Source organism: Balaenoptera ricei, chromosome 13 (assembly GCF_028023285.1).
Source record: "Balaenoptera ricei isolate mBalRic1 chromosome 13, mBalRic1.hap2, whole genome shotgun sequence".
Taxonomy (NCBI): Eukaryota; Metazoa; Chordata; class Mammalia; order Artiodactyla; family Balaenopteridae; genus Balaenoptera; species Balaenoptera ricei.
Genome location: NC_082651.1, coordinates 87,379,842 through 87,392,113, shown reverse-complemented (window position 1 = coordinate 87,392,113; position 12,272 = coordinate 87,379,842). Strand labels below are relative to the sequence as shown.

The 12,272-nt window shown below is 37.4% G+C and overlaps 1 protein-coding gene across 3 annotated transcripts in view; it reads right to left on the bottom strand.

Annotated features, from left to right (window-relative positions):
* The window catches only part of LDAH (lipid droplet associated hydrolase), a 98,344-nt gene that overhangs the window by 19,912 nt on the left and 66,160 nt on the right, over positions 1-12,272 (bottom strand). The window lies entirely within an intron of this gene.

Sequence of the window (12,272 nt, the reverse complement as noted above, 5' to 3'; positions counted from 1 at the left end):
GTTTAAATGATCTTTAAGAGTTGCTTATAAGGGTTAGTTCTATTATACTGACTGCAGAATGAGCAGAGTGACCCTCATTTTCAAGATGTCAAATAACTGAGAAAAAGGAAGAAAGCCAGAGATAACATGAATTTATGTGATTTTCTGGTACTACTACACAAATTTTCATTTGATTCTTTGTGCCTTGAATTCTACTTTGATTGGTGTTATTATTGTTACTTTGCTTTCTTTTTGGCATCATCTGCCTATTTGTCTTTTATTTTTAGTCTTTTGCCATTTTGTTTTAAGTATGTCTCTTGAAATCATAAGTAGATTTCTTTAAAAACAAAATTTAAAGTCTCTCTCTCTTAAATAAAGGGACTTAACATACTTACGTATATTGATATAAAAAATATTTGGTCTGACTCCAGTCAGTAGGCAGAATAAAGTAAATAATAAAATTCACAGCAGAAATTAATGAAATAGAGACCAGAAAAACAACTGAGAAACTAAATGAAACTAAAAGTAAGTTCAATAACTGATAAATCTTTAGCCAGACTGATCAGCAAAAAAATGTGAGAAGACATAAAACATTACCAGTATCAGGAAAGAGAAATGACAGCCTTTCAGATAATACAGATATCAAAAGGATAATCAAGTAATTTTGTGGACAACTTTATGTCACGAAATTCAATAACTTAGATGAAACAGCCAGTCTGCCCAAAGACACAAATTTGAAGCTCACTTAACAATAAATAGATAACCTCAATCGTCTTATATCTATTAAAGAAATTAAATTTGTAACTTAAAGCCTCTCCACAAAGAAAACTCGAGGGCAAGATGAATTCATTGGTCTACTCTACCAAACATTTAAGGAAGAAATAATATTGATTTTAAATAAATTCTTCCAGAAATGACTACACATATATAGATATTTAATTTTTGACAAAGGTAGCATTTCAGAGCAGCAGAGAACAGGTGGTCTGTGGTAGGCAGAATTCCCAGATGACACACATACTCCTTGCCCTTTTACAATCCCTCCCTTTTGAGTGTGGGTGAAACCTGTCGAGTATGATGACATATTACTCCCATGACTAGGTTATGTTATAAAGTTGAGACGACTTTAAGGGAGATTATCCCAGTGGACCTACCCTGATCACACAAGTCCTTCAAAATTTGAGTTCTCTCTGGCTAGTGGCAGAAGAAGAAGTCACAGATTCAAAGCACTAAAAGGATTAAATGTACCACTGTTGGTTTGAAAATGGAGCTCATGTGAAAAGGACCTGAAAGTGACCTCCAGGAGCTGAGAGGGACCCCTGGCTGACAGCCAGCAAGAAAATGGGGACTGCAGTCAAAAAGCCACATGAACTGGATTCTGCCAACAACCTGAATGAGCTCAGAAGTGGACTGTGGGATACGCAGGGGTATAAAAGAGGCTTCTGAGATCCAGGCAGTGGTGATCCTTGAGCTGGGTGGGAGTTACATGGGAGTTTGCTTCCTGATAATTCATGGAGGTAAACATTTATGTCTTAAGCACTTTTCTGTAGTGTTATTCTTGAATTCGAAAAAATATAAACATTCAAAAAACTTGTAAGGAATCTTACATTTTTAAAAGTAAATTTTTCCTCAGGGAATGTACCTCACCTCACCTTTATTCTTATTCTTGTTTTTCCTGGTAATTTCCCATCTAAGTGTACTTTTTTGTTGTTTGTTTTTAGAAAGCAGAATACCAGTTTCCTTTCCAGTAATAGCTCCAAGGAAGCAATTATCTTTTTCTTTCCTCAAAAATGCTCATAACACAGCACAGTGGTCAGAAACAATAATACTAAATAGAAGTGTAATTTCCTAAGGGGAAAACACATTTCTCCTGGCAATGACTATTGACAGCATTCCTGGAAACCCAGCAGAATTCACAGTTTCAAGCACCATAGTGAAGGTATCTAGGAGCAGGAGTAATGGAAACAAAACACGAAGGGAAGAGAATGATTTAGAAGAATGGCACTTATTTACTTTTATGTCATTAAAAATCTAAATACAGGTGTAATAAAAACCTCACTGAGTCTAATGTTCTATTTTATTTGCTACCATCTTCTTCTGAAATCTGCTTAGTGTTTAAATATCACTACAGGACATCAACTCACAGTGGAGTGGCTAAGGAACGAAATGAGTGAGGGCTAAAGTTGGAAGACCAATAGAACATTCACCTCACGGGCTAAATGGTACCACTAAATTCTCCAAGCACACATAATCTACAATAGAAGGCTGCCTTCTGTTTAACTCAATCACCTATCTTGATGCCATTTTGCCTGTCTGGAAAATTCCCAACTCATCTTCAAGTCCAAATTCATTTGTCTTCTCCCTTACTTATCTAGGTAGAACTAATTTCTCCTTTTCTTGGTACCATTCCTGACCTGCATCTGTATTCATAACAGTCGTAACTGTGATATGTTAAAATTCTTCACATTTATCTCCCCTACCATGCTATATAAATATATATATATATATATATATATATATATATATATATATAAATATAGCAGCAGCTATATTTCATTTATTATTCTCTCCAGTGATTATGCAAGTGCTTGGTTCATGGCAGCTGTGAGTTAAGGGTTGTTAAATAAAATAAATGAGAAGGGACTCGGCCAGTGTTTTTCTTTTTGTGGGGGGGGTAGGAGGGAAACGAGTCAGGAGGAAAAACCTGCTGCCTTCCTTGAAGTGGTGCAAGAGCTGACATCACAAGAGAGGCCAGAACACTGACATGGTAAGCCAAGCTGGCAGGTACTGGTATAAAACTGGGACAAACCATTGCAGGCAAGAGTGGCAATCTAAGAGCTTCTGTTGAGACTGGCCCCAAACTAGGCCACATAAAGCACTGGCCATAGCAGTGAGGGAAAATGCAGAGGGAAGAAAAACCACAATTAATGATACAATAGGAGGTTTGGGGGAGATGTATGAACAGTTTTCTGAAGTAGAACTTGGGGGTTGGAAGCCAAGTTGTCCTGCTGTTTTGGTGGTATGTGATCCAGTGCCATTAGCGCAGTTTCATAGTAGAAATGCCCCAGTTTGTTCAGTTTTGCCTTTATATTGGGGAGGGAGGGTTGATGGTGCTGAAGCAAAGGGAATTACTTGAACTGGACACAGTTTAATTAGGGCAGGTGAAATCTGGAGGTAGGAAATCTCCCATACATGGGTGTGTACACTGCAGTGTAAAATGTGATTGTTACTCCTGGTCTGTTCTGACCAAGATATTATTTCTAGTCACTTTAATTTTCTTTAAAATGGCTGTTAGGCTCTGTATGTCCAAAGTATGCCATAAGGTTTAGAAGAAAAAAAACAGTCTCTTAAAAAAATGCTCCTTACAAGATTTGCTGGATTAGAAAAAGGGTTTGGTATATTTACCTCCACGATGGGAGGGTGGCTGAGGACAGAAGTCATTAGTAAGCACACAAATAGAGGTAAACAGCAAAAAGTTTTCATTTAAATTCTCTTTAAAATAATAAGGGTACTACTAATAATCACGGGAACCAAGACAGGCTCTCCTGTGGATAGGTGCATCTAGATGTGCTTCCAAGAGGGTCTCCCATAAATAAACTGCAGACCCCAGTCTGAGGTGGTCTTGTCAGGGCTAGTGAAGCCCAAAGACATTCTGGAGGGGACATGGCTGTGGTGGACTTTAGTTACGGTGAAGAGGATGGAGTTAACTGTCTAGGTTACTAGATAACTAGTACGGATGGAGTTAACTAGCAAGGTGTTTGGTAGGTCCATGGAAGATGAGTAGGTAGGTAGGTCCAAGACCATCTTGAAGTAGGGATGTAGTAAATACTAGTACCTACCCAAAAGCCAATAAAAAACCCCTCATTTCCTTGACTAGAGACATGGGAAAGTCAAAACATACGGCTTTTCCACATCCCTTATAGCTAGGGATATGGCCTAGTTTTGGCTACTAATGTAGAGGCAAGGTTCCTAGGGGAGGACTTCTCTTCCTAAATAAGCCAAAGCCTCATCAGGAATAAGCCTCTGCTTTTGCCCCATTTTCCTTAATTCCATCTGAATGTCAGACATGAGGCCTAGAGTAGCAGAAGTCATCATGTGATCATGAGATGACGAGCATGAGGATAAATGTGCTGAGGACAAAGAGTGGAAATCTAGAAAGAACCCACATCCTTGATGGCACTGTTGAGATACCATTTATCTCTGGACTCTCCCCTTTATATTTCTTGGTGCATGAGAAAAATATCAATAGATGCCTATCTGTTTAGGCCACTGTAATTTAGTTTTCTGTTATCTATAGCCAAACTCAGCCTTAGCTAATAAAAGCAAATAAAAATGGGGTTTCTGGATTTTCTGGGTGTTTTTGGTTAACAGAGGTTGATGTTGTTGTCAACTTCCTATCAGATTCTGGTACTTGAGTAGGGGAGCAGGGTGGCATCAAGCCTTATCTATACATACTAGATCTTCCCTATAGTAGGGAAGAAGTAGGAGCTGACTGCAAAAAAGCTGTTCCAAGGATAGCCCCTCCTAGCACATCTTCTAACTGGCCCTGAGGCTGGCAAGATGTTGCCGAATGTAGAAGAGTTAGGTGCGAGCCAAGCAGGGCTGCATGTTAGCAAAATTCTTGGGGCTGAGGACAGACTGTGAAACTGGATAGTCCTGGAGATGTGAGTATCCCATACTCCAGCAGAGCTCCGTCCAGAGCTGCTCAGGCAAAGTTAAGGCTAGGCAATCAAGAAGCATAAACCAGGAGAGTTTGTCAGAAGTTAAGCAGGACTACACATGCTCAGAAACCCAGATGAAGTCTTACAAGGGCCAGTTCTTTGGTAAGTCTTTATTTTTTTCCCGATTGTTTTCTACCGTTTCTATTTGTGCCAATTGTGGCTTTTAACAATGTGAAAACCAGATCTAAAAAAGTAATTCTCCCATTCTAAAATTTCTGCATAATTTGGAGTGTTTACTATTCACATATGTTTCTCCATAAGCCAAGACTTTCGTTATTATAACCACTGATTTAGTCTGCAAACAGATAGTCTTATCTATGTGACACTGAGTTCACCAAAGTGAAACACACAACTCAAGGTGTATGATTTTTTAAAAAATAATACAACCTTTTAGAGTGGCAGATAATTTAAAGATATATATATATATAAATTTCTATAGAAAAAAATAATAAAACTTTCACTGAGTCATTTACTTCTAAACCAGAGATGATATTCTAGTACTATATCTAATCACCTTTTGCCCTAAATCCTAATACTGACCACACACACTCAAAATCTTTTCTTTCATTGCTGAATTTTAGGCTAAACTTCTATGAATAACTAAGGCTGAAGTTGGCTTTTATAAATGGATTTTCCTAAGATACACACATAAATGAGAGAATAGGTAACATGGCAGTCTGGTTTTGTCTTATTCAAAATATTATTCTGGGATTAAGTAAAAAATATTCTGAGAAGAAATTTGTGATTTTTTAGTGAAGCTTATGTGTCAGTTCATTGAATAGTTCTGTTCATTTCATATCACTGTACATGTTTTTAAAAGTTATTTCCATATTGATTAAGGAAAGGAAAGATTATGAAAGTGTCTTTTACAAGAATGTATGCAACAGAAGTAACGTAATCTACCAGGAATGCCCTTTGTCTGCACTGTGTTTTTCTAGTTAGGTAACTGAAAGGAATTAAAACATCAATTTGGCCTAACAAAAAGACCCTAAAATATTTTTTAACGTTAATTATCTTGACCTGTGATACTGCTAAGCTAAAATATATTTGCTTTTAGCTTTGATCAGAAAATCCAATTCAGCTGTCTTAGTGAAAAATTTATTTCTCATGAAACAGAAGAACATCTATTCTAAAGAAAATATGTAGTAGCAAATATTCCAGAATTAAAATTAAAGAAAAAAACCATATATTTTCTTTAAAAATAACATTCAAAACAATCTAGTTGTATCAATTGAACTGATGAACACTGTGGTAAAGTTTATAAAGTATCCTAATTGAATTAGGGCTACTCTATCCTGAATGCTGGATAGGAAAGGATGTTTTACTCACTCAGTCTGCTGAAGAAGGCTAATACATAGCATCTCAGCCTATAAGAAGCACCATTTTTGCCAAAAGGACAACAGCATTTGAAATACTTGAATACTTTGGTTCCTTGAATTTTTCAGACCTTACTACAATAAAAAAATATGTGTATAAACTAAAGGATACAGAAAATCAGTTTCTATCCAGATAGGTCAGGATTTATTATCTACTACTTGGACTGGCAAACTTCCTCCATTTGTTTCCATAAGATTTCTACTGAAGCACAGACATTACATAATGTGAAAACACCCCAAGTCCTCCTAAAAGTCAAACCGGTATGCTAAAGGTCGTTGTCTGGATGACAGTCAAGCCACAGAGAAGCAGGTCTGGAGGAGGAAGGTCCGGATGGCATAGATTTGACCACCGAAAATGATCTCAGACCTGGTATTCCTTTCCCCTGATGACCCCTCTCTTTGTGTAACATGAAAATCATGTCACCAACTCAAGTGACTGGTTTGAATATCGATTACCCTTCACCATTCATGGGATACAAGCTCGGGAGGAGTGCACTAATCATCCACAAGGGCCAGGGTCTTATCTGATGAGTATCAGTCCCTCTCCGCGGGGGCCTTCTAGCATTTGTCATAAGCAAGGGAAAAGGAATCACTAGAGGGATGGCCAGGGTAAGCCTGGGTAAAGGCAGGTTCTGTGGTAGCTGTTGCAAGAGGAGGCAGGGGTGACACGGGACCCAAAGGGGAGAGGTATAAAGAGGCCGGCTAGAACGATTGCAATGCTTGCTTAAGGGTTAGCCTACGGTCACTACTAGGAGATTGAACTAAGTACCCATGCAGAGAATAAACCGAGAACACAAAGCAGCAAGAAGACAGGTAATTCTTGCTTCCTTTCTCTTTACCCAAGGTTATACAGACAGGGTGGGTAAAGGGGAAACAAAAGAGACTACTGAAGTACTAGTTACTTGGATATCAGAAAGGCAGATCCAGAAGGAAGAGAACAGAAAATCAGAGAAGGAAAGGATATCAGAAACATAAGGGCTGTGCCCCAAAAGTTTGTTTGCAAGTTGGTTGTTTGGAACAGAGATAAAGCAGTGTGGCTGAGTGTTTAGTCTGGTCTAAAAGTCTATTTTGCACACAATATAACTCTACTATGGGAAAGAAATCCCAGGGTTCCCCAAGCAACAATGCAGCTGGAAGGCTCTGGTTGCCTTGAGTCAGGGAGGGGAATGTGTCCTAGGTCCAAACTGTCTTGCTCCTTGATGCCTGCACTTGGGGCTCCAGGAAGACTCAGTAAGAGGTCAATCACTGCAGCTGAGAGGAAGATTCCTTTCTCTCGAGTGCAGCTTATGGAGCCTACTTCTTCAAGAGGGTGTTTACAATTCTGCTGTAGAAAAATTGAAAATAAATCTTTATATAAGTATCCATTTTAATGAAAAAACATTAAACACGTCATATGTCATATGTGATGTGTTATATAGTCACTAAATATATATAGAAAAACAAATAAAACTTTCTTATATCCCATGTGCTGATTTGGGTTTAGAAAGTATTTCTAAAGAGGTAGAAGGAAAGCACAGGTAGCTCCCTATCTAATGCCTATCAGGAACCCAGATGTTTTCGGTGGAGTGTTCTATAAATGTCTATTAAATCCTGTTGGTTGGGGCTTCTCTGGTGGCGCAGTGGTTGAGAATCTGCCTGCCAATGTAGGGAACACGGGTTCGAGTCCTGGTCTGGGAAGATCCCACATGCCACGCAGCAACTGGGCCCGTGAGCCACAATTACTGAGTCTGCGCATCTGGAGCCTGTGCTCTGCAACAAGAGAGGTCGCGATAGTGAGAGGCCCGCACACCGCAATGAAAAGTGGCCCCCGCTTGCCACAACTAGAGAAAGCCCTCGCACAGAAACGAAGACCCAACACAGCCATAAATAAATTAATTAATTAATTAAAAAAAAATCCTGTTGGTTGATACTGTTGCTAATTAATCTATATCCTTGCTAATTTTTTTCTGTTCTATTATTCTACTGATTGTTGAGAGAGGGGTGTTTAAGCATCCAACTATAATTGTGCATTTGTCCATTACTCCTTTCAGTTCTATCAGTTTTTGCTTCATATATTTTGCCGCTCACTTATTTCGTGCATACACATTTAGAATTGCTATAACTCCTCGGTAAATTGAACCTTTTATTATTATTATTATTATTATGTATTGTCACTCTCTGTTCCTGGTAATTTTCTTTGCTATGAAGTCCACTTTATCTGATATTAATATAGTCATTACTGGTTCCTTTTGATTAATGTTTGCATGATGTATCTTTTCCCATTCTTTTACTTTCAGTCTACTTATATGATTATATTTTAACCAAGTTTTCTGAAGACAGCATATACTTAGGTTATGTTTTTTAATCCACTTTGTCAATCTTTATCTTTTAATTGGTATATTTTGACCATTTACATTTAATGTAATTATTGGTATGTTAGAGCTTGTATGCCATTTTATTATTTGTTTTCTGATGGTTGTCTGTTTTCTATTTCTCTGTGTTCTTTCTCTGGCCTTCCTATATTTTTTACTAAATGTTTTAGAATTCTATTTTGATTTACCTATAGTGTTTTGGAGTATGTCTCTTTTTATAGATTTTAAAGTGGTCATTCTAGGTATTACATTATATATGTAACTTAATACAGTCTACGGGTGTTGACATTTTACCAGTTCAAGTGAAGTACAGAAGTATATTACTTCCCTTTATGTTATTTTACCCTCCCCTATTTATAATATAATTGCCTTAAATACTTCTTCTGTATACACTTAGATCATATCAATGTTATAATTTTTGCTTCAACTGTTAAACATAATTTAGAAATCTCAAGAGGAGAAGGAAAATGTAATTACCCACATTTTTTCTTTCTGTTCTTTCCTTTCTAAATGTTTCAAGATTCCTTCTTTGATCATTTATTTTCAGTTTAGAGAACTTCCTATAGCTATTCTTTTAGGATACGTCTGATAGTTACAAATTCCTTTAGTTTTCCTTCATTGGAGAGTGTCTTAATTTTCTCTTCCTTCCTAAAGCACATTTTTGCTGGATATAGAATTCTGTATTGATGGTTCTTTTCTATTTACACTTGAAATATATGCCATTTCTTTTGGCCTCTATAGATTCTGAAGAGAAAGTAGTTGTCACTCAAATAGATTTTCCTCTATAAATATGTATCATTTCTCTCTGGCTGCTTTCAAGATATTTTCCTTGCTTTAGTTTTCAAATGTTTATGTGTATTGGTGTGGATTTCTTTGGGTTTACTTATTTGGAGTTCATCTAGCTTCTTGAATTTTGTAGGTTTATGTCTTTTACCAAATTTGGAAAGTTCCTATTTTTATTGTTATATCTTTATGTTCCCTGGTTCTTTCCTCTGTCCCCTCCATTTTACTGTTGAGCTCAAACACTGAGTTTTTAATTTGGTTATTATATTTTTCAGTTCTAAAATTTCCATTCAGTTTTTCTTTAAACCTTCTCTTTCCTGAGACTTTCTATTTTTTCATTTTTTTCAAACATGTTTATTAATTGCTCATTTAAGTATTTTTATAATGACTGCTTTAAAATCTTTGTCAGAAAATTCTAGTATCTCTGTCATTTGGTGTTGGCATTTATTGTCTTCTTCCATTCAAATTGAGCTTTTCCGGGTTTTTGGTATGACAAGTGATTTTTAACTAAAACAAGGACAATTGGGATATTATGATACTCCTGATCTTATTTAAACTTTCTATTTTAGGTGGGGTTTTTTTTTTTGTTTGTTTGTTTGTTTTTCCCCTGGCATTTCTTCAGCAAGGGAAGTGGGGAAGGAGAAGTGCCACCTCACTACTGCCAGGTGGGGCAGAAATCCAGGTTCTCCATTTGGTTTCTATTGACAACCAAGCGGTGGAGGGGCTCCTCATTATTGCTGGGCATGGGTAGGAATTCTGACTCCCCACTAGGCTTCCATTATTACCATCCCAGCTAGGAGAGGTAGAATTGCCTTATTGCTTTTCCCACATGATCCCCACTGATCTCATAGGAGTGGTGGTGGTAGTGGCCTCATTACTGCTGGGCAGTGGTGAAAGTCCTGCCTCTCCAATCAGCCTCTTCTGGACACCACCCTAGTGAGGAAGGAGAGGGGTGCCTCATTACTGTTGGATGTAGGGTAAAGTCCAGGCCTCCCACTTGGCCTTTGCTGGTTTGGGTAAGGATAAGGCCACGGTTTTTACTATGGTGCATGGCTAGATTAGGGCAGTCATTATCCAAAAGTTTCTTTTAGAAAGGTTGCCATTTTCCTGGTCCTCTGGCTACAGAGTGCAGGCTTTTTTCAGGGCTTTTAAAAAATCCACACCCATTGGTATTTCTGGGTCACTGGCTCCAAGTCTAGGATATACGTGGTAAAAAGAAAACCCAGGGAACTTACCACTGTGTTGCTCTGTGGGTCCCAAGGTCCCTACATAGTCTGCTTTCTTCTCCACCTTTCAGAGTCTTATATTTGTTTTACATATAATATGCAGGATTTTTAGCACTTAGTAGGAGAAACAGGGAAAAGAATACATCTATTTCATCTTCCTGGAAGCAGAAGTCCTTGGAGGAAAATGGATTCCTTAACTAGAGAATGCTTTTTTAAAATCCTTTCTAAGGGTAAAATGAAAAAGATTAAAGAAGGAAAAAAAAAATCTGTAAACTGTAATGACTTACTGAAGTATACATGGAGTAGTTTTATATATGTTTGCCAGAATTTCAAGTGATTTCCATTTGATTTCAATTTCCAAATGTGTCCAGTCTAACTCTTGATTTGATCAATGACTGAGAACCAGAGAGGGGAAAGGACTAAATTGAGGCCACAGAGGGAGTCTGAGGCAAAACCAAAATGAGAGTTGAGGTTTTCTGACTTGTAGTCAGTGCCATTTTCACTTACTAGGCCATTTCTTTCTCTTCTATGAGGGAAAAATAAGGGGCTGGACCAGAAGGTCTTCAAGGGACATCTCCAACTTCAATGTTTGGTAATTTTTATGACTGTCCTGAGCCTTGCTTCCCTACTCCCTATCTCATCTTCTGCTGCTGCTATGCTAAGCCTATAACAAAGAATGAGAGTTGGGGAGAGCATAAAAATCCACAAATACAGAAAATATATTGAACTTTGTATTTGTGATGACTACTTCTTGCTACATATTTAGAAAAACACTTCCCATACAATCTGTAGCTGTACAATTCTAAAGGCAGGGCTGTGACTTGTTTCTGGATTCACTATGCACATGATCTCGTGGCACTCGATGTAGGTGAGCATGGTAAACTTTACTCAGGAGTCCTGCTTTTATGACTGAAAGGAGCAAAGAGACAATAATAGCAGCAGCTATGGTAAAAGGAAGCTTAACACAGTGGCATATTGCTGGAGTTTGAACACTACCCACTAGTTGTGTGACTTCAGGCAAATCATGTAACTTCTCTGAACCTCAGTATCTTCATCTGTAAAATGGGGACAATAATAATACCTAAACCTTATTAGTTCTTCTGAGGACTACAGGTTAAAGCTTAGAACAGCAGCTATTAGCTGCTGCTGCTGCAACTGTTGTTATATCATTCATTGGAGGCTTATTACAAATAAAATACTAGATAGACACTTTGCATATATTATCACATTTAATCCTATAATAATCTTTTGAGGTATGGGATATTATTATCCCATTTTATGGCTTAAGAAAGTACCATATTTTATTATTAGTATTAACTAAACAGATAAATTACATTTAAAAGCAACATTTGAAGCCAAGAAGTAAAGTAGCAAAAACATTCCCTGGCACATTCAGAAACTATAATCAGTAACGCATCCAGTGTTACATTACCATGACTATTATTTATTGTTAGTTTTATAACTTAAACTTCTCCAAGAACTTTTAAAGGGCAAAGTAAAATCATAGCCTGTTCACTCTATGGGAATATTAGGCCTGATTTTCTTGGGCTGATTTTTGCAAAGTTCACACACTGAGCTTAACAGGGCACACCCTGGATCCCTGTAAGGACTCCATATATATACTCGATACAGAAGAATTCTTTCTCATCATCCTGTAGCTAGAGTGGAGAATCAGAAGGATAAGGTTTAAAATTAAAGCATGATGAGGCTTTTCTGTCATTTAGAATACCCCTCACTATTTTCTTTTTATTTCTAGTTTTAAACTTTTGGGAGAAAAACACAACAAATAATTCCTTGCTTGATACTCATCCACTGTCTGAGATTATTCTCTTAACACTT